Source organism: Lissotriton helveticus, chromosome 1_2 (genome assembly GCF_964261635.1).
Source record: "Lissotriton helveticus chromosome 1_2, aLisHel1.1, whole genome shotgun sequence".
NCBI lineage: Eukaryota > Metazoa > Chordata > Amphibia > Caudata > Salamandridae > Lissotriton > Lissotriton helveticus.
The window spans coordinates 395,158,463-395,182,077 of NC_136058.1; positions in this window are offsets into that span (position 1 = coordinate 395,158,463).

The following is a 23,615-nucleotide window of genomic DNA, read 5'->3' on the forward strand; positions in this document are numbered from 1 at the left end:
ACAGTGCGAACAAGCATCCGGCACTGTGCAATCATTGAAAACGGCAACTTGCACAGTGCGAGCTGTAGTTTTCTGCTGCTCGAGTAGATTTTTACTCGAGCGGCAGCTTTCTCAACGCAAACTGGTAGTTTCTCATCGCGAGCAGTTGCGAGCATGCGTAACCACTAGCAATGAGAAACCTGACCTCCCCGCGTTGAGAATCTCACCGGGATGTCATTTTGTTTGCTCGTGGTCGCGAACATGACGTTGAGGACCGCGAACAAGCAAAAAATGACCGCTGCACTACGCTACGTTGCACTACGCGTGTTCGCACTGTGCTACGTGCAGCTCGCGTAGTGCGAAGTTGTGCAAACTTCGCAAACTATGCAAGCGTAGCGTAGTGCTTCGCCCAGGGTTAATATTAACCCATTTCGAACACAGTCGACAATCATTTGTCGTCCTTTCATAATACAATTAAGCTTACTCTAGATATCTTAATTCCTGAGAAAAAATCCTGCGTGGCCCCCACTCGTACACAGTCACCTTGGTACACAGCGAATCTGCGCCTAGAGAAAAGCAAATGTAAAAGGTTAGAGCGACAGTGGCGCCGAAATAAAAATTATACAAGTAGGAACATTATAAAGTGGCTCTAGACTTCTACCACAAAAATTTTAAACTCGCACGGAAAAATCATATAGCCAGCCAGCTGGAGCAAGCAGGCAACACCCCCAAAACCCTCTTCCACATCCTAAAATCTCTCACTAATCCTTAAACTTGCAATTCAGAAGAGGAAGCAACTCAACCACTGTGCGATAATATAGCTAATCATTTCTCACAAAAAATAGAGAACATCTACAATAAGATATTAGCTTTCCCTACTAACACTAACTACATTTCTCCAACTGGCCACGACCTGGCTCTTAAAAATCAGCTTACCTTAAAAGAATTTCCCTGGCTCACTATTCAGGATACAGAATCATTACTAAAATCCGCCAAATCGGGCTCTCCCAGAGATTTATTACCCACCAAAGAAGCAAAACAACTTGCAGCCGAATTAGCTGAGCCTATCTGCTCCATCCTCAATTGCTCCATTAAACAGGGCCGTCTCCCTAAAGAATGGAAGGATGCGCCGATCATGCCCATTAGGAAAAAACTTAAACTATCTCCTAGTGAGGTGTCCAACTACCGCCCTATCTCTTTACTTTCTCTGTATAGCAAACTACTGGAAAAGCATATTAACGTCCATCTCTCCACTTTTATAGAAGCTTCCTACTGCCTTGATCATTCCCAATCATGTTTTCGCCCCTTGCACAGCACTGAACTAGCATTGGTGAACGTAACTGGCGATATTCGTATGCTGTCGGACGATGGTCAAGCAGTGATTCTTATACTGCTTGACCTGTCCGCCGCTTTTAATACCATTTCTCATCAAGTCCTGCTGGACAGATTGAGCTCCAAAGGCATCCAGAATTCTGCTTTGGCCTGGTTTCAGGACGCAAACAGTCAAACTTGGACCTTTTTTTTCTAAGACCACCCAAGTCACCAAAGGGGTACCGCAGGGGTCCTGCCTGAGCCCATCCCTGTTTAATGTATATATTGCTCCTCTCTCAGCTCTGCTTAGGAAGATTGGGTTTATCCCAATCTCCTACGCGGATGACACTCAACTCATCCTATCTTACAAGAAAGATACTCCTGACATCCAAAACATGTTCAGAGAAGGGATGAGAGCCACGACTTCTTGGATGAGCAGTAACTTCCTGCAGCTTAATGCAGGAAAGACTGAAGTCATACTCTTGAAAGACGCGATCACCAGTTGGTCCCCTAGTTTATGGCCTGATGACTTGGGACCATTGCCTCTGCCAAAGAAAGTTGTCAAAAACTTAGGGGTGTTAATGGACAAAGATCTTAACATGGATGAAAACATAGCTACAATCAAAAAGGCTTGTTTCTATGCACTTAGCCTCCACCGTAAGATTTTTTATTTTTTACCCAGATCCACACGTGAAACCCTTGTTCACGCTCTGGTACTCAGCCGTCTGGACTTCAGCAATGCTTTGCTGATTGCCGCTAAGGAATCAGCATTGCAAGGTCTTCCGGTGATCCAGAATACTGCTGCTCGCCTGGTAACTGGCACCCCCCCGTGTCCCTTCACTTCCCCTGTTGCGTAAGCTTCACTGGCTGCCAGTTCGCAAAGGAATACATTTTAAAATCTGTTGCATCGTTTTTAAAGGCATAAACCAGATGGGCCCAGCCTATCTCGCAGATAAGCTAGTGGAATATTTACCGCCTCGCTCCCTTCGTTCCAAAGGGAAGGGCCTGCTCACGGTCCCGCGCATAAGGCAAACCAGGTTGGGAGGAAAATCTTTCTCCTACCTCGCCCCTAAACTGTGGACTCAACTGCCTCTTAAGATTCGTCTCACCACAAATTCAGAAAGAAGATCAAAATGATACTCTTCTAATTTTGTTACCGAGCGCATCAGCTGTGCTTAGCGCAGAGATACCCCATTCGGGGTGATTCAGGCGCTTTATAAATGACGTAAATAAAAATAAATAAAAATAGAGGTGCAGGAGGATTTTTTGATGAAAAACAGCACCTCGGTTTTATCAGAGTTCAGCCTAAGCGTGTTTGATGCCAACCGGGTGGAGATGTTGCACAAGCAGTGTCTAAAATTAGAGAAAGCTGCTTCAGAGTGATCCTTAAATGAGAACATTAATTGTGTGTTGTCATCATAAGAAATCACTCTGACACCGCAAGATTCTACCACTGAGGCCTAAGGAGAGAGATATACATTAAAAAATAGCGGGCCCAGTGCGGAGCCCTGATGGACTCCACAGTTCAGTGGTTTCTCCTCGGACACAAATGGCTCAAGGGAGACCTGTTGATTGCGGCGATCTTGAAAGGATCTGATCCAGGATAGAGGGGTACCCTGAATCCAGAGACTGTATAGTCTCTCAAGCAAAATATCATGAGAGGCCGTATCGAATGTCGCGGACAGGTCGAGAAGCACCAGCATCGCTGCTTCACCTGCGTCCAAACATTCACAAATGGTTTCAGAAATCTCCAGCAGCGCAGTCTCTGTGCTATATCCGGATCTAAACCCTGATTGTGAGTCGTGTAAATGATGGCACGTCTCAAGATAGCTCGATAATTGCTCCTGAACTACTTTTTCCTGTACTTTGGCTCGTTTAGGTAGCAGGGAGATAAGCGGTGTTTTTTTAAAAACTGAAGGATTCACATCCGTTTTTTTCAAAATAGGTATTAGCATGGCCTGTTTCCAGGTCAAAGGGAAAGAGGGAAAGCCCCAGTTCACAGGGTGGTGTTCCAAATCAAGTACAAAGGAGAGATAATGAGGGGGGCTAAAGAGCTAAATATTAATGCCAGGCAGGGGTCCTTTGTGGAGCTTGATTTACAGGCAAGCAATTTCTGGAGTGCTAAATCAGTGGAGATCGGGTGAAAGGTGGTGAATGGCTCACTATTGGTTACCACTGAGTTTTGAACCGGGCAATCCAGAGTAGGGCCGAACGTGGAGTAAATGTCTAAAATGTTATCTTGAAAGTAGTCCGATAGTCCATTGCAGAGTTCCTGAGTAGGGGGAATCATGCTAGATAATGCAAACGGTTTCGTAAAATCTTTTACTATTTAAACAAGCCTTTACAATGCAATAGGTCTTGCATTTGTGAGAGTTAGAGCTATTGGCACTAAAAATGACAATGTATTTTATCTATGTGTTTTGGTTTTGAGTGAAGTGAATGTATGTGATTTGGAGTGGAAGTATCTGGGCTGAATTGGAATTTTTAGTTGTTGAATTTTATGGGGTGGAATTGTGTGGTGTGCAGAATATTTATGTCGTGCAATTACGTCACATGTTGAATACGTGGGTGAGAGCTGTATAGAATAGATAGAAATTAAGTTATAGAGGGATAGGTAGTTTATGCAAGAAGTGATGAATGAACTCTAGATGGAGTAGCAGAAAGTGTGTGAGGGAGAGAGAAAGAAGGAGAGCGCATGCTACAGATGCATAAAGAGGGGGCACCAAGTGGCAGGAAGTGTTATAAACAAGTTACCTATATTCCACTTCAACCACACCAGTTAATCAAACCCTAAAACTCCCCCCACTTTTACAAATCACGTCCTCTGCTCACACAAGCCCCAGATGCTCACTTGTTATGTTATAGAATTTGTTTGTTTTGAGCAGTGCCGAAAGGCTCCAAATACCCCACTGATCCATTCCAGGGCAAGTTTCTGCAGCATTGCAGCATCAAGAAAGTGCAAGGAAACTGCCGAACGGACCTCACTCCCAGCCCGCCTTGAAAGTGCGCTCCCACCAATGTAATTCTGACATTGGCCGTCTAGCCAGTAAGATGTGTACCTTGTTCCTTCACTACATGTCTGTTATTAGGTAAACAACCGTTACAACGCAATTATTACAACAGACTACTTTTACAACGCAACTTTTACAACGCAGGATCCATTACAACGAACTACCATTACAACGCATTTTTTTACATCGCAGATGCCTTTACAACGCATACCATTACAACGTAAGTATTGGTAAGTATATAATTATATTAAAAATTTTATAGGTTTGGGTTTTTGGGTAAAGGGGTATTTTTAGGGTTCAGGGATAGGTTTGGGTTTTTGGGTAAAGGGGTATTTTTAGGGTTCAGGGCTAGGTTTGGGTTTTGGGGTACAGGGGTATTTTTAGGGTTCAGGGCTAGGTTTGGGTTTTAAATAAAATAAAATTAAAATTAAATTAAATTATATTAATTTTAATTACTTACATTTTTAAAAATATTATATACTTACCAATACTTACGTTGTAATGGTATGCGTTGTAAAGGCATCTGCGATGTAAAAACATGCGGTGTAATGGTAGTTCGTTGTAATAGATCCTGCGTTGTAAAAATTGCGTTGTAAAGGTATGCGTGCTAAAAGTATGCGTTGTAACGTCATACATCCCTGTTATTAATGCCTGCTGCCAACGCATAATTAGAAAATTTGGGACTATATTTTTTATAATTATTTATATGAATCCTTTTTTTCTGGTTTAGTGACAGGTATATTGTATGCAAAAAAAAGTGTCATAAATCACAAAACTCTGATGAATAAATATAAGAAATCTTTAATATGATTGTCTAAATCCTATTCATTTTTTTTATGTTTGCACTTTTCCTGCTTTAGTGTTTTTTGAAAGTGAGAATATTGGCAGTTTCAAGATGGCGGGTTTATTAGCGAACCACACAGTAGGGTTTGTTCTCCAAATAAGCTACAAACATTGTGCAGCTGGGATGAATTTAGATCTAATCCGGGCGGGAGGAGGTGGTGGTGGGAGGGCAGCGCGGTCGAGATTAAGTGAATTGCAACAGGCACAAAAGCTTAACATGCACCCTCAGTGGAACACGAGCATGTAAAGGATTAGGAACACAAAATGAATGTAAAGCACAGCAGACTTGAAGTGTGCAGTGTGCTGAGCATGAGGCACACAAAAACAATAAGCGAAGCAGACGTGAAATGAGCGCCGCGATGAGCCAGGAGAACAAAAGGCAAAACAGAACACTTATAAGAAGTGCTTCTGGCAGTCAGAGTAGAGAACACGCACCCACAGTTAAACATGAGCAGGCAAGAAATAAAAAAAGAGTCCCCAAAGGAACACATAAACACCTAAAGCATAAAGATACAGTACTTGGCCGGTGCTCCATTGGAGGAAACAAATAAAGCCAAGATATACAGGATGCTACATTATGAGATTGCCTTTTCGATGAAAACAGATTAAGTCAGCAGAGGATCACTGAAATTATCTCTTTCTTGGCAAACCTCAATCTAAATCAAACAACATCCAAGTTAGTGTGGCACCTGGTGAACTGGATCATGTCTAAAGGATCATAAACACAGAATGTAATCACGAAACATTCATTTAGTTTAACATTTCCAGTATTGGCCATGTGTTGCATTGATTGCATTTTTATAACCAAATTAGCCCAATGGTGCAAGTCACCAAACAGGGTCAGGCAAAAGCTAGTCTTTCCTCACAGGCAAATGCTGTGTCATAAACATCCAAACCATTAGCTCTACAACGATAACACCTGAAGGAAATGCAATGGCTGATAGACCATCATTCAGCTAGGAAAGCTGTAAAAAGATACTGTACCGCTACAGCTGGGCACTCGGAGACATGGCTGCCTCGTGGAGAAGCAATACAAATCTGGTTACGACTGTCCTTTTTCTCAATGCTGGTTGGTCTCACACTCCAAATATGGCCCAATGACAGTCATGTGGTAATGTTTTTATTTTTTGTTATCATAGTCATTTTAGCTCATGGTAAAGGTGGCATAATGGGATGGGGGTTAATGAGATTTTCTTTTAATACTTTTTAGTTCACATTATGCCTAAATCTAGATATTCACTGATTGCCTTGGAGATGGACTAGATGAGGCTTTTTAGTTAAACCTGTTATATGTAGAGCACGTTGAGAAGAATCAGAAGTAAAAAGGCCTACTCTCACCAACTGGACCAAGAGACAGGATTCCAGAAATGCAGTGCTCTGCCTGGACTCATTTAGACGCCTCGAAATGTCCAGTGCTAGCTGTAGGCAAGCAGATCTTATTGCTGAAGTTAGCGGGAACGTTGCAATGAACTACAGTGTGCACAGTTTATCACAAGCAAAACGGGCAACGTCCACTATGCAAATAATATGCGTTTCATTTTTGGTTGAAGTGACAGAGTTCATAAAGTGGTCAGTAAGGGAAATAATTTACAATTTTTGACCCCCAATCACATTTAAGAAAGTACAAAACGGAAAAAAAACGTATTAATGCAAGCAACTGTACTGAAGTAGCGGTCGGGCTTCAAGGAGCCTTCATGGGGGATGTATGTCATTACGACGCGGTGTTTACACCATGCTACCATTATAACGCAGTTATCACAACGAAAGTCGTTACAACGACTTGCGTTGGAGGGCGCTGGATTGTGGATTATTTTAATTTTCTATTCCAACTCCAGCCCACGTAACAGTAAGGAAGGTGTTGGAATCTAGTAACGACTTGCGTTGTGATGAATGCGTCGTAAAGGCCCCGCGGTGTAAACACCGCGTTGTAAAGGATGTTTCCCTTCAGAGGTCACTCAGGTGCCAATGTTTGTTGGCAAAGCACTGGGGCCTTGGTTCTTCAGTGCCATCATTGTTACTGTTTCACACATGGTCTATAGTAAATGGGAAAAGACTACTACAGAAGAAATAAAACAGCACCTGGGATAGATTGTCTAGAACACCAACGGAACTTCTGCTCATCGAAGTTGATAGCGGTTTAAAGCCCGCCGAGAAAATCTTGCTACTGACAGGTGTAAAAAGAAAAACCTGATATCTCACATAAATTGGTATGAAACACTGAAACATAAAGTGGTTGCCCCATCTATTCACTGGTGCAAGCTAACAAATGGCACACCCATACCTGTGGTGTCTTCGGTCAAGGGAGCCACTTCTCTGGTCTCTCCCACACGTATCTCTACCGCCTATGACGCTTTTGCTCGCTGTTCCTAAGGTGACTGTGACTTTGTTTCCTGTGACAACTCTCCTAGTCACGTTCTATGCAGTGAATTAAGGGATTTAGCTTCATTCAAAAATGCCATTCAATAACAATGGGGAAGATAACGTTGCTTAGATGAACTTAAGAGTCACTTTAAACATCTCGGGCAGATTTACAAGCCCCTTGCGCCAATTTTTAAATGGTAAAAGTGACGCAAAAGTGATGCAAAGGGCTTGTAAATCTGCCCCGTCATCTCCTATCCATCGGACCGTTGAGGAAGTTAAAACTTTCAGTACAATTGCCTAAAACGCCAATGAGGGTGTATAACTGTAATTGTATTGATTTGCTAGACTTAACTAATATAAGCTTGTTTCCACAGTAAACCTTGGTACCTGAAGAATAAACCTGGCACCCATTTTAAAAGTTCATTTAATGCAAATAGCCTCAAAGACATTAAACGCACGATGTTTTCAGGCCACATGACTTCAAGTATATATCGTTATCCACTCCAAACAACACACACATTATGGTATCTTCAAATGTTACTTAACGAGTGCGTTAAGAAAAAATGTAAAAACATCGTCTTAATATACTAATAAAAAAGTGACTGGCTTTAACATCTGGAAGCCTGCACCCATAAAGCGTTGTACATGGCAAGGGTAAAACACTGTAGTTGTGCTCGCTTGCTTAGACCGAGAGTCACGTGCAACGACCCGCCAGGAGTAAAGTCTCACATCAGCACTCACCTGTGGTGCTGAAAGCACCACAGGTGCAAGGGAAATCCAAATGTCATCCGAATGGCGGGAAGCGATCTACAATTGAGTAAACAGGCTTTAATGGGGGTGGAAGACCAATGTGCCCTTTTACGGGTCCAAAGCGCATTGGGTGTAGTCTGGGAGGGGCTACGGGATCTAACTTAAAAGTGAATAGACAAGGGGCACAATTAAATTGAGACAGGGGCCCAGAAAACTCACATAAGGTCGGGCACCACAGCACTTATCTCTCACTTCAAGCAGTTGCGACCTGGACCAAAGGATTCGGGCACCGGAGGGGCACCCAGCAGCATGGCTGTCGCTGGCCACGGAACAGGCGCGGACGGGTGCAGACGGGCTTGCTTTTGGCACACCAACTGCGCGCGTCCGCTGCATGACGGAAATTCTAGGTTTAAGAAGTAAGCGGGCGCTAGTGCGCTTACCCGCTTGTTCCCACCTCCAGAAGCAGTGGGAAGTAGAGACGCCGGCAGTCCTCTTTACTCTCCACTACAAACGGGCACGCCCGCCGTGGACCGGAGTAAGAGGAAAAGAGGCAAAGAGTGGCTGAGGTAGGGGCCCTACATACAAGATAACCAAAAGTGGAATGTGCCTGCAATTGATTTAAAAACAGTTAAAAACACAAATATTAGTTTCAATTTCAAAAATAAAATGCAAATAGTGCGAGTGCCTTACATCTACGCGTGTCAGGTAATAAGAAGATGTTGAATATTTAGGTACATCAGTATCTGCGGTGAGGAAACCAGGCCGAGTGGAAAAGGGGGCACCTCATTGGTCTAATCCATTGAGGACCGTAAAGGTGTTGGAAGGTGCAGTGAAACTTGAAGATGGGAGAGTGCGGAATTTATGCCACGTGAGTGAGTGTAAGAGAGTTAGCGGACATAATGGTCAGGAGTGTGGTATGCATGACACTGTTAGTGGATACTTGATGGGTGATGAGGTGTGTTCAAGGGTTGAAGCAAAAGCTAGGGTGAGTGAGATGTGTGGGAGTTGTGGGGTGGCCGATGGTGGAGGTCAGAGGGATCCAGATGTGAGAGTACTTCGAAGTGCGAGAGACAGTAAATTGCCTGGTCACATTAAAGAGTTTGTGATGGGATAATATTACATTTTAGTTATTTACAGTGTGCATATTTATTTCCTGGTAGTTGGTGTTCTAATGGGGAAATGAGCATGTGTCATGTATCTATTGTTGTTTTGTTGTGTTTGTTATTTGTATTGAGGGGAAGGTGTGTGGGACATTGGAGTGTTCTGAGTGGAAGGTCGGTGAGGGACATGATCGGTATTAGAATAGGAACATTGGGGGCTGTTGGCCAGGAGTAGCTGTTGTGTTGGGGCTTGCTGGCATCATCTCTATGTATGAGGAACCAGGAACCCATGAATAAACACTTTGAAGTTAATATTACCTATCGGAGATGGAGTCGTTCTTAACCAGCAAACACTGCAGAGCACACACCTTGTCCTTGGTGCCAGGAGATGCAAGGACAGAATGTATAGGTATGGGTGTATCAGTCGCAGGGTTTTTACAGTGTTTACTTACACGCATCAATACTTAAGACCTGAATGATGGATTCGGCAATATGGTGGTATAATAGTAAATATGCCTGTGCTTGGGCGTCATGGTATAATTCCTAGTTGCACTTGATATGCTATACCATCAAATTTGCTTTTTAGGATAGTGTGTGGCCATGAATGATCAGACCAATGAGATCATCTTCTGAGCAGCTGTAGTGCCCCCTGCCCTCTGTGACTGAGAAGTGCAGTCTGTCTCTGGCTATTTCCCTTCCATTTCTGGTCCTTGGCAGCAGTTTTAAGATCTTCTTAGAGTTTCTCGTTGCTCAAATGGGTGTAACTTCTGAAATTTATATGTTTCCCTCATCTTCTTTGCTTGATTTTGCTCTTGAGTAAGTGTCACTCATAGCCCTTGAAATGTCACTCATAATTACACTGAATTTATTAATATTTTACTCATAGCAATCTGAAACCCTCAGCAGGTAGGCTTCATTTGGGCACGGGTGAAGGCCGGTGATTTCTGGATTTAATGTGCTGTTGCGGCAACTTAAAATAAAGCTGCTGCCTGTAGGTGTCTGACTCTGGTCAATCAGGCCGGGTGAGGTCACAGTGGGGCGGGTGCGTTGCCGGGAATGAACAACAGACAAGGATCCATGCCTGGAATATTAAATGACAGAGACACCTGCCCTCTGATTGATTGATTGATTGATTCATTCATTCATTCTCCACGGGGCACCGGAATGCCTTTCTTAGGAGGCACTGCAGTGTGTAAACATTACACCAAGTGAGAAAGCATGCTCTACTAGCACAGCGCATGCCAGTGCGATCACTCAGGACTGCGCAGCTGAGTTCCTCGAGCACGGCTCCTGCAGTGTTCCTGAGTGCTATAATTGCGTGACTAATGCATTTTATTCTATTGATGTGGACACCAGCAGTAAAATGTGTTAGTCTCACTCCTGATGCGTGGTACTGGGCAGGGGTAGATGCATTTCCCCATTGACTTGCATTGAAGACGCTGCCATGCCAGGCGGAGACAGCCTTTTTGGCTTCAAAAGTCGGGACTGTCCTGTCTGAATCGGGTCTGTTGGCACGTATGTACACGAGTATATTGTGGAAGTACCCTAACCCCACGGAGCCTTTGGTCATTATTCATACATGCCAATAGACCCTATTCAGGCAGGAGACTACAGATTTTTCAAGCTACAAATGCCTTTATTTTAGCCCTCTCCTGCCTGAAATTGCATTTTCTACAACAGAAGTCAGTGGGGGGTTTCATTCTCCTGATTTTCTATTTTAAATCTCCCCCTCCCTGTCCTGAAAGGTTGCCTGTGTGATCATTACTGGATTTTGAGACTCTTCTCAGCCTGGATCCAGAGCACAAGTCACCATGGGGCTGCTGCAGGAGCCTTGCTGTCACTGGAGGAGGCGTGGCCAGCCACAGTCATTTGCATACCCAGAAGCCTCTGCGGCAAACACCCGATTCATCACTACAGGTGACACAGGCATTTGTTTAACAGTAGAAGGAGCGCCTGTAGCTGTGCACACAGAGGCATTCATGAAAGTGACTGGCACGTCACTGCTGTAAAGTCACTCTAACAGTAGTAAGTTATATTGTTTTTGTCATTGGCGGATAGGACATGTTAACCCAAAAAACTGTCCGCTGTTCACGCGCACTTCGAGTGGCCGTGAGAAGCGGAAGTTGTTGTAATTTTTGTAGGGTTTCCTTCAAAGAAGCTCCGTGATTGGTTGAAATGTGAATATCCGGGGCGGTTCCTCGGCCGCTGAGGAGAAGAGTGCCCTGCCGATGGATGGCGTCACAGGGTCAAGTGACGCAGAACGAGGCGCCGCAGCCGCGGGTGAGGAGGGGGGGTTCCACGTGCGGCCTCGAGCCGGTGCGGCCCGGGGAGGGTGGGGGGCCCTGGAGGGGGCGGGGAGAGCAGAGCCCGGAGCCTGGCTCGGCTCTGGCTCCAGCCCGGTGCCTGGCTCGGCTCTGGCTCCAGCCCGGTGCCTGGCTCGGCTCTGGCTCCAGCCCGGTGCCTGGCTCGGCTCTGGCTCCAGCCCGGTGCCTGGCTCGGCTCTGGCTCGTGCCCGGTGCCTGGCTCGGCTCTGGCTCCAGCCCGGTGCCTGGCTCGGCTCTGGCTCATGCCCGGTGCCTGGCTCGGCTCTGGCTCCAGCCCGGTGCCTGGCTCGGCTCTGGCTCCAGCCCGGTGCCTGGCTCGGCTCCTTTCTCTGGCTCTCTCCCGCCTTAAACTGCCTCCGTTCAATACAAGTTAATGAGGAACAATACATTCTCCTAATCCATATAATTATAATATATTTCAGTACATCTCCGTCACGATCATAAAGGGCTTATTCTATTGTTTTTGCCAAAATAATGCAGTACGAGGAAAACAACAAGCAAAGATGTGGCCAGGTTGCTGATGACAGTAAAGGGAGACATCCTTTGAAACCGTTTCGGATTTACAGTGTTTTCTGCCCACTAGTCCTATATAACCTATACTTTGGCATTGTTTCGGCGTGTCAAATGCCAGTACAGAGATTTAAGTGGTTCATATCTGGGGGGGCGAAATAATTTGACAAGTGTTACTTCGATATTGAAATTAAAGATATCATTTTATCATAGCTCCTTTAACGTTATTATGGATCTATTATCCCGTCAACAATGCCCCTTGTACTTTTCTAAATTAGCAAAGAAGCAGTTATTCCCCATGAGCCTCACGGGTCCCTGACAGATATTAGATATGGGGAATAACTGCCCAGTAGTAATACACTTCAGTGATCTTTACCATCCAGATGCTAATTTCAGGCAGGATGCTGCCAGTGAGGTGCAGATTAGCCACATAGAGATCTGGGGTTCAAAGGTCAGATGATGAATTCTCCCAAAATCTTCCACATGTTTCCACAATTCAACCATTTTGTGACCGAGGTCAGTTGGGGACACGGCAGTGCAGTGGCGGCTGGTGGAATTTGAAAGTGGTGAGGCATAAAACCAGTGAATGTCTTGTAGTATGTATGTATGTATGTATGTATAAAATATTTTATTACGCGCTCTGCTACTACAGAGTATCCTGGCGCGATATGTGAGCTAGAACAGAGCCTGACCAGAGGGAGAAGAAGAGCAACTAAATACTGAGTTTAAAAAGGTGAGTTTTTAACCCTTTCTTAAATTCTGTCAGTGTCGCTGACGCTCGCAGAGAGAGCGGCAGGGTGTTCCAAGAACGGGCTGTTTGGACAGAAATGGACTGACCACCCAATCTCACATATCTGAATTTCGGCATGTCCATCAGGAGGAGATTAGCTGATCGAAGTGCATGGCGAGGGGTATAGAAAATGAACCTTTTGTGCAAATATTGTGGTCCCTGTTGGTGCAGGGCACGAAAGGCCAGGACCAAAGATTTGAACACAATGCGATGGGCCACTGGAAGCCAGTGGAGTTTTCGGAGATGGACAGATGCACTAGTTCTTCTTGGAAGATGGAAAAGAAGTCGGACCGCCGCATTCTGAATAATCTGCATTCGGTTGATGAGATATTTAGGGAGACCGCTAAAGAGAGCATTGGCATAATCCAGCCTTGAAAGGATCAGAGCACGCAGGACCGTCTCTTTTGCTTCCCTGTGGAGCAGTGGAAGGAACCTTTTTAGTGACTTGAGGGTCAAGAAACAGGTCGCCGTTAGTTTTTTTAGGTGTGCTTCAAACTTAAGATCCTGTCCGAACCAGACCCCCAAGTTTTTTGCCAGGCCTCCAAGAGAGCTGGGACAGGCAAAATGAGACGGCCAAATAAGATCTTTAAAGTTGGCCGGAAAATTGCCATAGAACAACAGCTCAGTCTTGTCCTCGTTACATTTAAGTTGGGCTAAAAGTAGCCACCGGAAGACGTTGGATAGACAGGAGCCGACGACACTGGCATCTAAACTATTCTTAGGCCAGGTAAACAACAACTGTGTGTCGTCGGCATAGGCCATTATTTTAGCCCCCCACTGCTCAGCCAGATGGATCAACGGGGTCATATAAACGTTAAACAGCAGGGGGCTCAACGTCGACCCCTGGGGGACCCCTGTACTGAGCTTCTTGGGAGAGGAGGCGTAGGGAGGCATCCAAACTTGCTGCGTCCGTTCCGACAAAAATGAGGACAGCCAGGCCAGAACCGCGCCTGACAGTCCAACCTCAGCCAGCCGGTTCAGCAGCAAAGCATGGGGTACCGTATCGAAGGCGGCAGATAGGTCCAACAAAACCAGGACCGCTCTGCCGCCTCCGTCCAGACACTCCCTGATGGCCTCCGAGACTTTCAACAGAGCCGTCTCGGTGCTGAAAGCCGCCCTGAAGCCCGATTGAGCCGGGTGCAGGGCCTGGGAGGACTCAATAAAATTATTCAGCTGCCTAAAGACCACCTTTTCACAGACCTTCGCCAGTGCCGGGAGCAACGATATCGGACGATAGCTGGACGTGGCAAGAGGGTCCAGGCCGGACTTCTTAAGGAGGGGAAGCAATTTCGCCTGTTTCCAGCAGAGGGGCACAGAGGCAGAGGCCAGAGACAGATTGACCACATGAGTGGCCTCCTGGTAGACCAAGCTCGCAGCTCCCCCCAGAACCCTGGCGGGGCACGGGTCAGAGGGTGAGCCCGACTTTAGTGACTCCAAGATGGCCAGCACGTCCGCTTGCGTAGCTGGCTCAAAAGTGGACAATTGGCTAGTAGATTGCTTCACCCCAGAACTGGCGAAGGGTAGCGCGGGCTGCAGAAGACCGCAGGAATTCCGGAGCTCCTCTTGGATTTTGATGATTTTGTTATCAAAAAAACAGGACAGTTCTTCGCACCAGAGATCAGAAGCCGGAGTAAGTGAAGCTGATGTTTATGAGGGTATGTTTTGGGGGGCCGGAGGCTCTGCACCCCAACAGTCTACGACGCTGCCTTTCAAAGAGGCCCAGCTGTAGCTCTTTCTCTACATTAATGCTGTAAACAGAATACATGAGGCTCAGAAGGATGTGCGGTGTATTCTGTTTAGAGCACAAGGACCATCTTGCAAATGCTGCAACCCCATCCTTTCCAAGTCGTCACAGTGTGACGACTTGGAAAGGGAGGAATGGTAGAAGGCAGCTGATATTGGACAAGCAGCTTCGGGAGTACAGGGTTGATGCTGTAGACACCCAGAGCTGCATTGGAATGTGACTCTTTTGTAACTTGTGGGCAGGCCCAGAGCAGGGGTTTAGAAAGGAATAGAATACTTGTCAGGCGCAGAGCAGGGGTATAGAAAGTAATAGAATGCTTGTCCATGGGACACGTTGCCTTATAAATCCACTTGTCATGTAACAAAGTCCACTTTATATAATCTATCCCTCCGCGCTATAGGAATTCCACATCCCTGTCAGAGGACCCCAATTATTGCAGAATCGGGCTGCCAGCAGCTCAGCCCATACTGCTTAACTTTCAGTTCCATCAATGCTGCCAACAGGCTCTTGGGCATGTGTCTACTTAAGACTGCCTGAAGTCTGTTTTGGAGAGAGGAGCAGTCTGGCCGTGACAGCCTGTGCTTTTCACCAACACAGTAATCATTTAGGTGCAGTTGACCTCCACCCAAGCACCTCATGCAGTTTTTACGATAAAAATTTGAAGGAGTTGGTTGGGAGTTTTCAAACGAAAAGGTTTGACCACTTAAGGGTGATGTGGCATGTCTGAGGCAAGAAGTTGGCAGGGAAGGTATTAAACCAAAGGAGAAGTTGATGGAGTCAATTAACACTGCCCCTCTGCCCAAAAGTAAAGAAGATACAGGGGCGCTTTTATACCTCGTGGAATTTTACACAAAGTTTGTGAATATCTTTCTAGAAAATGCTTACACTGTCACGCAATTGCTAAATAATACGTATACATTTGAATTGCCAGTAGTGTTGGGAAGGGTTTAGTGAACTAAATAAAGACTTTTGTAGTGCACCGCCTGAATGTGGTTTCAGTCTTGAAAGGTTAGTAACTATTGCTGCAATTGGTAATGGGTTAGGAACAGTACTGACCCAAGTGGTAAGAAAGGATGTGAAATAGTTATAACCTTTGTGTTTGACCTGCAGAAACAAAATATTCCTTGCCAGAGAGAGGGCTTTAAACCTTTTCACCAGTTTCAATCAATCAACAGGTTGGTGAAGGGTAACTACTCAACTGAAAGGGTCTCAAGGTGCTGGGGGTGCTCCTGGAAGTTCACTGTGATTCGTCGAAGAGCCAGGTCTTGCGGTCCTTCTTGAACTTGGAGAGTGTTTGTGTCTGCCAGAGGTGGAGAGGGAGAGTGTTCCATTCCTTGGTTGCGAGGAAGGGGAAAGATCGACCTGCTGTTCTGGTCTTCCTAATGCGCAGCACCGTTGCAAGGGAGAGCTGGGCTGAGAGGAAGGATCTTTGGGGTGCGTGGAATGAGAGGCGGTGGTTCGGGTAGGCGGGTTCGGTGTTGTGGAGGGCTTTGTGGGCGTGGGTGAGAATCTTGAAGGTGATTCTCTTCTCCACGGGGAGCCAATGCATTGTCCGCAGGTGTTGGGTGATGTGGCAATGACATGGTAGGTTGAGGACTTGCCTGGCGGAGGCGTTATAGAGTTTGCAGGTGAGGTTCTTGTTGATCCTGACGTAGAGTGCGTTACCGTAGTCCAGTCTCCTGCTGACAAGGGCGTGGATGACTGTCTTTCTGTGTTCGAGAGGAATCCAGTTGAAGGTCTTTTGTAGGAGGCAGAAGGTATGGAAACGGGAGGAGTCAGCATTAATTTGACGGTCCATTTTGAGTTTGGAGTGCAGGATGATTCCAAGGTTGCGTGCGTGGGTGGTGTGGGAGGGTGGGTTCCCAAGAGCGGGGTCCACCAGGTGTCGTTCCAGGCATCGGGTGTGGGTGTGGGTGCATCGGGTGTGGGCTCTTCATGAGTATTTCGGTTTTGTCCGTGTTGAGTTGTAGCCAGCAGTTCTTCATCCACCTGGCAACAGTTTCCATCCCTTTTTGAAAGTTTTGTATGGAGATGTTTGGTTCGTTGGATAGGGAGAGGATGATTTGGGTGTTGTCTGTGTAGGATACAATGTTGAGACCATGGGATCTGACGATGGGTGCAAGCAGAGCCATGTAGACGTTGAACAGTGTGTGGCTGAGGATCCTTGGGGAACTCCGCAGGTGGTCAGTGTGGGATCTGAGTGGAAGGGCGGGAGTCTGACCCGCTGTGTCCTGCCGGAGAGGAATGAGCGGATCCAGCTGAGGGCATGCCCCAGATTCCTGCGTCATGTAGTCTGTGGGCTATGGTGCTTTGAGAGACTGTTGAAGGCTGCGGATAGGTCCAGGAGGATGAGTGCCACAGTCTCTCTTCTGTCAGGGAGGGAGCGGATGTCTGTGGCAGCGAGAAGGGTGGTTTCGGTGCTGTGGTTTTTCCTGAAGCCAGATTGGGTCGAGTCAGGGATGTTTTTTTCTATGAAGGATACGAGCTGGCTGTTGATGACTTTTTCGATGACCTTCACTGAGTACAGGAGTTATGAGATCCGTCTGTAGTTTTTCAGGTCGGTGGGGTCCGCCGTGGGTTTTTTCAGGAGTGGGTTGATCTCTGCATGTTTCCAGTCGTCGGGGAAGGAGGCTGTCTCAAAGGAGCTGTTGATGATTTGACGAAGCTCGGACGAGGATGTCAGCTGGTCTGTGGTAGATCTGGTGGAGGCAGGGGTCCGTGCGGACCCCGGAGTGGGTTGACTTCATAGTCTTCAGGGTGTCTTCAATGGTGACAACGGTCCAGCTGTCTAGCGTAAGCTGCGTTGTGTACGGGGGTGGTGGGTGTGATGAAGCAAAGCTTCGCATATTTGCGACCTTGCTGTATTCAAGAACCTCGTTTATGTGTAACAAGGTAATAAGTGTACGTCTTACTAACATTTATATTAAGTTTGAGTAAAGTTTATGAAGCTTGCCTATGTGTATTTCTAATGCATTTAATCTGTGTCTGTAAAATGGCCGCCGCTTGTATTTAGTTACTGCGCATGCGTCAGCCACACTCACGTGTCCTGACGCGTCTGCAGAAGTGGAGGGAAATTTATTTATGCGCGTGCGTAATACATAGCTGTGCCCATCATGTGGTACTGCTCGTGACACTGCTCTTGTGCCTGTATCCATGTAGCTAACATTTAGACTGCATAAGTATATGTTATGATGATAAGTTGAAAGTACAACCCTGTGATGTGATTTCATAACGTTATGTTTGTGTATTAATTTGTTCTCGCTTACTTTTCATGTACCGCGGGGAATGGGGGTCCGAACTGATTGGGAGCCATATTGACGGTCTCTTCTGCGCATGACCAGAGAATACTGAAAGGTGGCAACTTTGGACAGTGGAACCCAGCCAGCTGGCAGCCACAGTCAAGATGTGCCTGGGAAAGCCACCTCTGCGCTACGAGAACGGAGAATGTTGCTCCTCATGTGTTACAATGTTAAATTGTCACTCGTATTTCTGCACAGTTTCTCATGGGAACCCCAATCTTACTAGGCGGTACCCAAATATGTAAAGTAGGCTTATAAATCGCGTATTCTGATTGGTGTGTTACCCAAATCCTACCTTAGGACCAATCCAAATTGAGGGATTCTGACACTTTGCAACATTGGGGGGTGGTACACCGTCCCAAAAGAGTATATCTACCCTGGGTTCACCTAGGAAAATTGTCCGACTTGTCTGGTTTAGCTGACCTGTCACTGACCCATCGCACTCAATAGGTGACTGAAGATACAGAGAGCTGCGGAGCACTCTGTCCGAAATTGACCATAGACTAAGGTTTTACTGAACCTTAAAGTGCTGGCGAAGCACTTTGCTGGGAGTTCGCTGACCCAATCGGGGTCTTGATCGATAGCTGCAGAGAGGGTGGAGCGCAGGCGTTGCTTCCAAACTGCGGGTGCGGTCCTGTCCTGAGCGGTCCTGTCCTGAGGGTTTGCTGTCCTGTCCTGAGGTCCTGTCCTGATTCCTAATCTGAGGGTATCCTGTCCTGTCCGGGGTGTCCATTCTGCACCTGCTGTCCTTCGAAGGGTATCCTTCCTTGAGGGTTTCCTGTCCTTAACTGACCCGTGGCCAGGGTTTGGTTTCCACACCAGTCTAGGTAAATACTGCTCTAAGTTCTATAAACTTGCACCTTTCTATATTTCTACCTTTTGCTTTAATAAAGACATACCTTTGCATATGTTGATTGTCCATGCTTTTGCCGCAAACTGTTGAAAGTCATTTGCATATTTTCTAGTAAACGTGTTCCTATGTCACCTCACCTGTTAGAAATTATATTTTGCATTGCAGTTTGTCATTTTCTTATATGGTCTAGAACCTCCTTACCTAGACTGTTTAAAGGTCCCTTCACTTTAAGTTTAGCGTGTTACTCTTTATAGGCCCTCCTATAGTTACCCATGCATAGTCTGCCCATGCTTAAACATTTCTGAGATTATATAGTATTTTTCCCATTTGCATTTCATAACAGTATTTCGATGATTACCCTGTCTTTATTTCTCTATAGTTATATCATTTACATTATCCTAGTTATTGAATGCCTTATTCTTGTATATCTCATGAATGAAAATAACGAACTTTAGATAAACATTTTAAAACTTCCAGTTGTCCGTGGTCATTTAAACAATATTGAATGTCATTTGAAATTGCATTTGCTGCCTTTCCTTTTACAGCTAGGCCCCTGATTCATTGATGTCATAGGTACCCGTGTTAGTGGATGGTAAGTCGGGTACACTGAGTAATAACAGTAGGGAACACACACAATTGGTAGCAGCCCGTGAAGTCGCCCTGTCAATGAATAGTGTGAATTGAAAGTATATGGGCCCTGAAGCCGGAAACGGCGGAATCATTGGCTGGGTGACCTCGCGCGCTCTATCAGTTTTCTGGTAGATCAGAGGATGGTTAGGGACTAGCTAAAGGTTAGGTAGGACTAGTTAGGCTAGTTAAGTCGGTAGCTGCTAGTATATTGATGCTGCTAGAAGAGCGGCTGTTCTAAGAGACCTGATCAATCTCTTGTGAATACGCACAAATAATATCTTGTAAAAATAATTCATGAATTGTTGTATTGTTATTATTCTTGTTCTTATATTGTTATATGTATTAATCTATGCATTTGTAAACCGTCTAGTTTTGTGTTGTCCGAACTCCCCGGGGAATTGAAAGGGCAAGTGGTGAATAGAATCCATTGTCCTGAGGTCACAGGCTTGAGGAAAGTTAGGTGCAGGTTAGGATAACCGGGAAGCACTAACTAGGGTTTTTCTGAATACATGTGTGAATAAGTGTCAGTAACGGGGTTCATTGGCAAAATTCCCATAGTGGCGTAACCTAGTAAGGGTCACATCGGAAGAGTAGCAGGTCCCTCGGAGCTAGCGTGAAAGCAGAGGGGTCCGCTGGGAAACCTTAGACTCGGATATATCCCGGAGAAGTGGATGAGTTTAGGGGAATAACAGGTTCACCGATGCTAAAGTGAAGGGTAGGCGGAAGAGATCTACTCGCAGCGTGTGAAAAGTAAATGGAAGTAGTTTACTTGCAGTAAAACAAAGCGTTCCTGTCTAGACACTTGAGCACTGTGGCGAATGTGTATTTGTTGTTAAATAACCAAGCACTGAGCACTTTAAAAGAAAGAAAGTTTCCGTTACCTTGTGAAGGGAGGGAGTCAGTCGCGAAGCGTCTCTGACGTCACTCTGTGCCGCGCTGGGATTGGTAGAAGCAGCGGGCGGGTAGCGGAGCTGGAATTGTAAAGGAGGGTGAGCGCCGGAGCGTGGGAACTGTCTCACGAAGGGGCCGCGCACCCATTGGCAGAGATTATTTAGAGTCGCGCACCCATTGGTCACACGGATTTCTGAAGAGCGTTCTGATTGGAGGTAGTTTGTAAACAGAGTTAAGCGTAGAAATCGTATGTGGCACTCGTATTGTCCAGAGACTAGACCCGATCCAAGAAACCAAGGGTTCGAAAGGGATCAGTGGAAAGCTAATAGATACGACATCATGTACGGAGCAAAGAGAAAGATGTCCCTTGTAAGTAGGGTAAAGAATTATTTCAAAACGGACAAACCGATTAAGTCTAGAGAGGGCGTTACTATCCCGCCACCGAATACTCCTGCCTCATTCATGATGTTTGACCGAGGGTACAACACCTGTGTGTGGTTGGAGAAATGGGTAAAATACACTAAAGATGACGGAGTATTGGCTTTTCCGTTAGACGGCACTTTCAATGGCAGAATTTTATTTAATTTGAGAACCCGCATGAATGAATTACATCCCAGACCGAGACTAACGCAGTATGAGGCATTAGAGGAATGGGAGATTGAGGCTTTTGAAAGAGAGAGACCCCGAATGGACAAAGGTCTGACCAAGTGGTACCCCAGGCTAAAACAGGAGTCCAGGGATAAAAGGATGAAGCAGTGGAGGCAGAGCATGATTGTTGAGGGTCTGTTTCCCATGATGCCGGCATGTCATAACCCTGCAGCGGGTGAGAAAAGTACCGAAAAGTGTAAGCATTGGGGGGTCCCGGGGGAGTCAGATGATGAATTGATAGATGACATCTGTACCAGAAGTCCGCCACCTTATAATGAGGGGGCCCGTCCTTCCAGTGTGGGAGATGCTCCCCGTCGCCACTTCCTAAAGGAAGAAGACAGATCCCTAGGACTGGGAGGGGGTGGTCAGGTATTGCCCTATTTTGAGAAACCCGAACCGGCGGAAACAAGGGATATATATCCCAAAGTGCCGGCAACCCAAGAAGAAAAATATTCACGTACGAAAGTTTTCTTTCCCAGACCCCTGTATGAAAACGAAGAGAAACCATCGAGTTCAGGACTGCCTTTTGTTCAACCTCCATATGAGGAAGAGCGCAGGTCCTTTAACACCGGAACATTGTTCCCAAAACCAAATTATGGTGGGGGACCAAGTGAAACGCATCCTACTGCCCCGAGTTTTACTCCTCCATTGACCCCACAGATATTACATGACACGACTTTAAGAAGGATACTAGTGGAAAAGGAGCAAGAGGCTCTAGCTAGACAAAGGACAGAAATAATTCAGAAAATCTCCCAGTTAAATACCAGTCCTGAGGCGTTGACTATTCCAGTAACTATTGGACCAGTGGTTCCGTTATACGGAAATGGTCAGGGAAATCCGATTACTCCAGTTATGACCCCAGTCATGGCACCCCCGAGACAGGAACCGATAATCATAGATGATCAGTCCAGTGAGTGTGAGTCTGAAGTTGCGTTCTTGGACTTGCCAAACAAACAGACCGGAAAGGGAATGCAGCAGAGGCATAACCCTTTTAATGCGAAAGAAATTAAATTAGAGTCAGCAACAGGTACTAGGAGTGTCTCTCTGGTAACTCCGGATGAAATTGAGAGTTGGAGTCGCGAATTAGAGAAACAGACTCCGCAAACGAAACCTTTAGACCTCTACAAGCTGAGGGTAGAAATAGAAGAATTAATGGCAGGAAATGTGGGGTTGGATCGATTGAATACCTACTCTGAAGAAGAATTGTCGTTTATGTGTAAAAGCCTTACAAGAAACACCAGAGTGCTCCACGAAAAACTGACCGACACCGCAGCCAGTATGGGGGTAGATATTTCAAAATCCAAGCCCTTGCAGAAACCGTACAGAGCAGACTTCTCAGACAAGGATATAGAGCACCTGAATGTGGCAGGGAAAAAGTTGCAGATTAAAGAATTATTGGGGGTACTGCAAAAATGGGGAGATGTGGAAAGATGGAGAAGCAGGTGGGCGAGAAAGAAAGAAGAGGCTCGCTCCCGACAAGCGACTCCTGAGTTTGCTTTAAGGGAGGTAGAAAAACCTGAGCAGTTATGCCCCATGCGCGAAGTACCAGGAGGGAAATATGTGCATGTCCCCTGGTCCAGACAGGATATTGTGTCCTTTACGAACGATTTTCCAAAATTACGAGAGAAACCAGTAGACTGGTACAGGCAGGTGGAAAGGTTCGTGAAAGTACAGAAATGTCTGTGGAAAGACCTGGATGGGTTTTTCGACATTGTGGTTCCGGTAGATTTATGGACCCAGTGTAAAATAGCCATAGACTGGCCTAGTGAAGAGTACCCAAGAAATAAAGAAACAGGGGAGCCATCGAAGGATGTCATGCGAAAATATGAGCAGGTAATTCAGCATTTGAAAGAAAAAGTGCCCGCAAAGGAAACTGATTGGACCAAGATAGATAGGACAACACAGGAAAGGGACGAGACAGTGCACTCCTTCTATGAGAGGTTATTGCAGGTGTTCAAAACATACAGTGGTATTGATAACATCGAGATGAAAGACATGACGCATTTTATTTACAGGTTTGTAAATGGTTTAAGACCCGAAATTTGTCAGTGGATAAAAGATAATAAAATCTGTTGGCACACAAAAAAGATGGATGAGGTCCTGCGGTACGCAAAGTACTGCGAGGACGAGATGGCAGAAAAGAAAAAGGCCCTTAAGGAGAAGGTAATGTGGGCTCAAGTGAAGCTCGCAGAACAGCAGGAAAAACAGTTGAGTAACATGGTTAAAAATGCTGAGAACAAAGGTCCTGGGGGTGGAGGAAAGCCCCGGCCCAAATTTAGCAGGGAAGAGGCTATGAAGAAATTTCCCTGCCATCAGTGCGACGAAATTGGACACTGGCGTAACGAGTGTCCCTATTTGATAGATGATAACGCCAAAACACCTGATTTAACTCCACAGACGCAGAAAGAAAGACCAAGAAAGACTCAACCACAGGTAAAAGCAGTTCAGGTGCCTCGAGCACCAAAGCAGGTATACAGGGGAAAACAGGCAGAGGGTGATGAGATAGAAGTTTGGGAAAGCGGTGAGAACAGAAATACAGCAACTTCGCAGTATCTGCTGAATGATACCTTC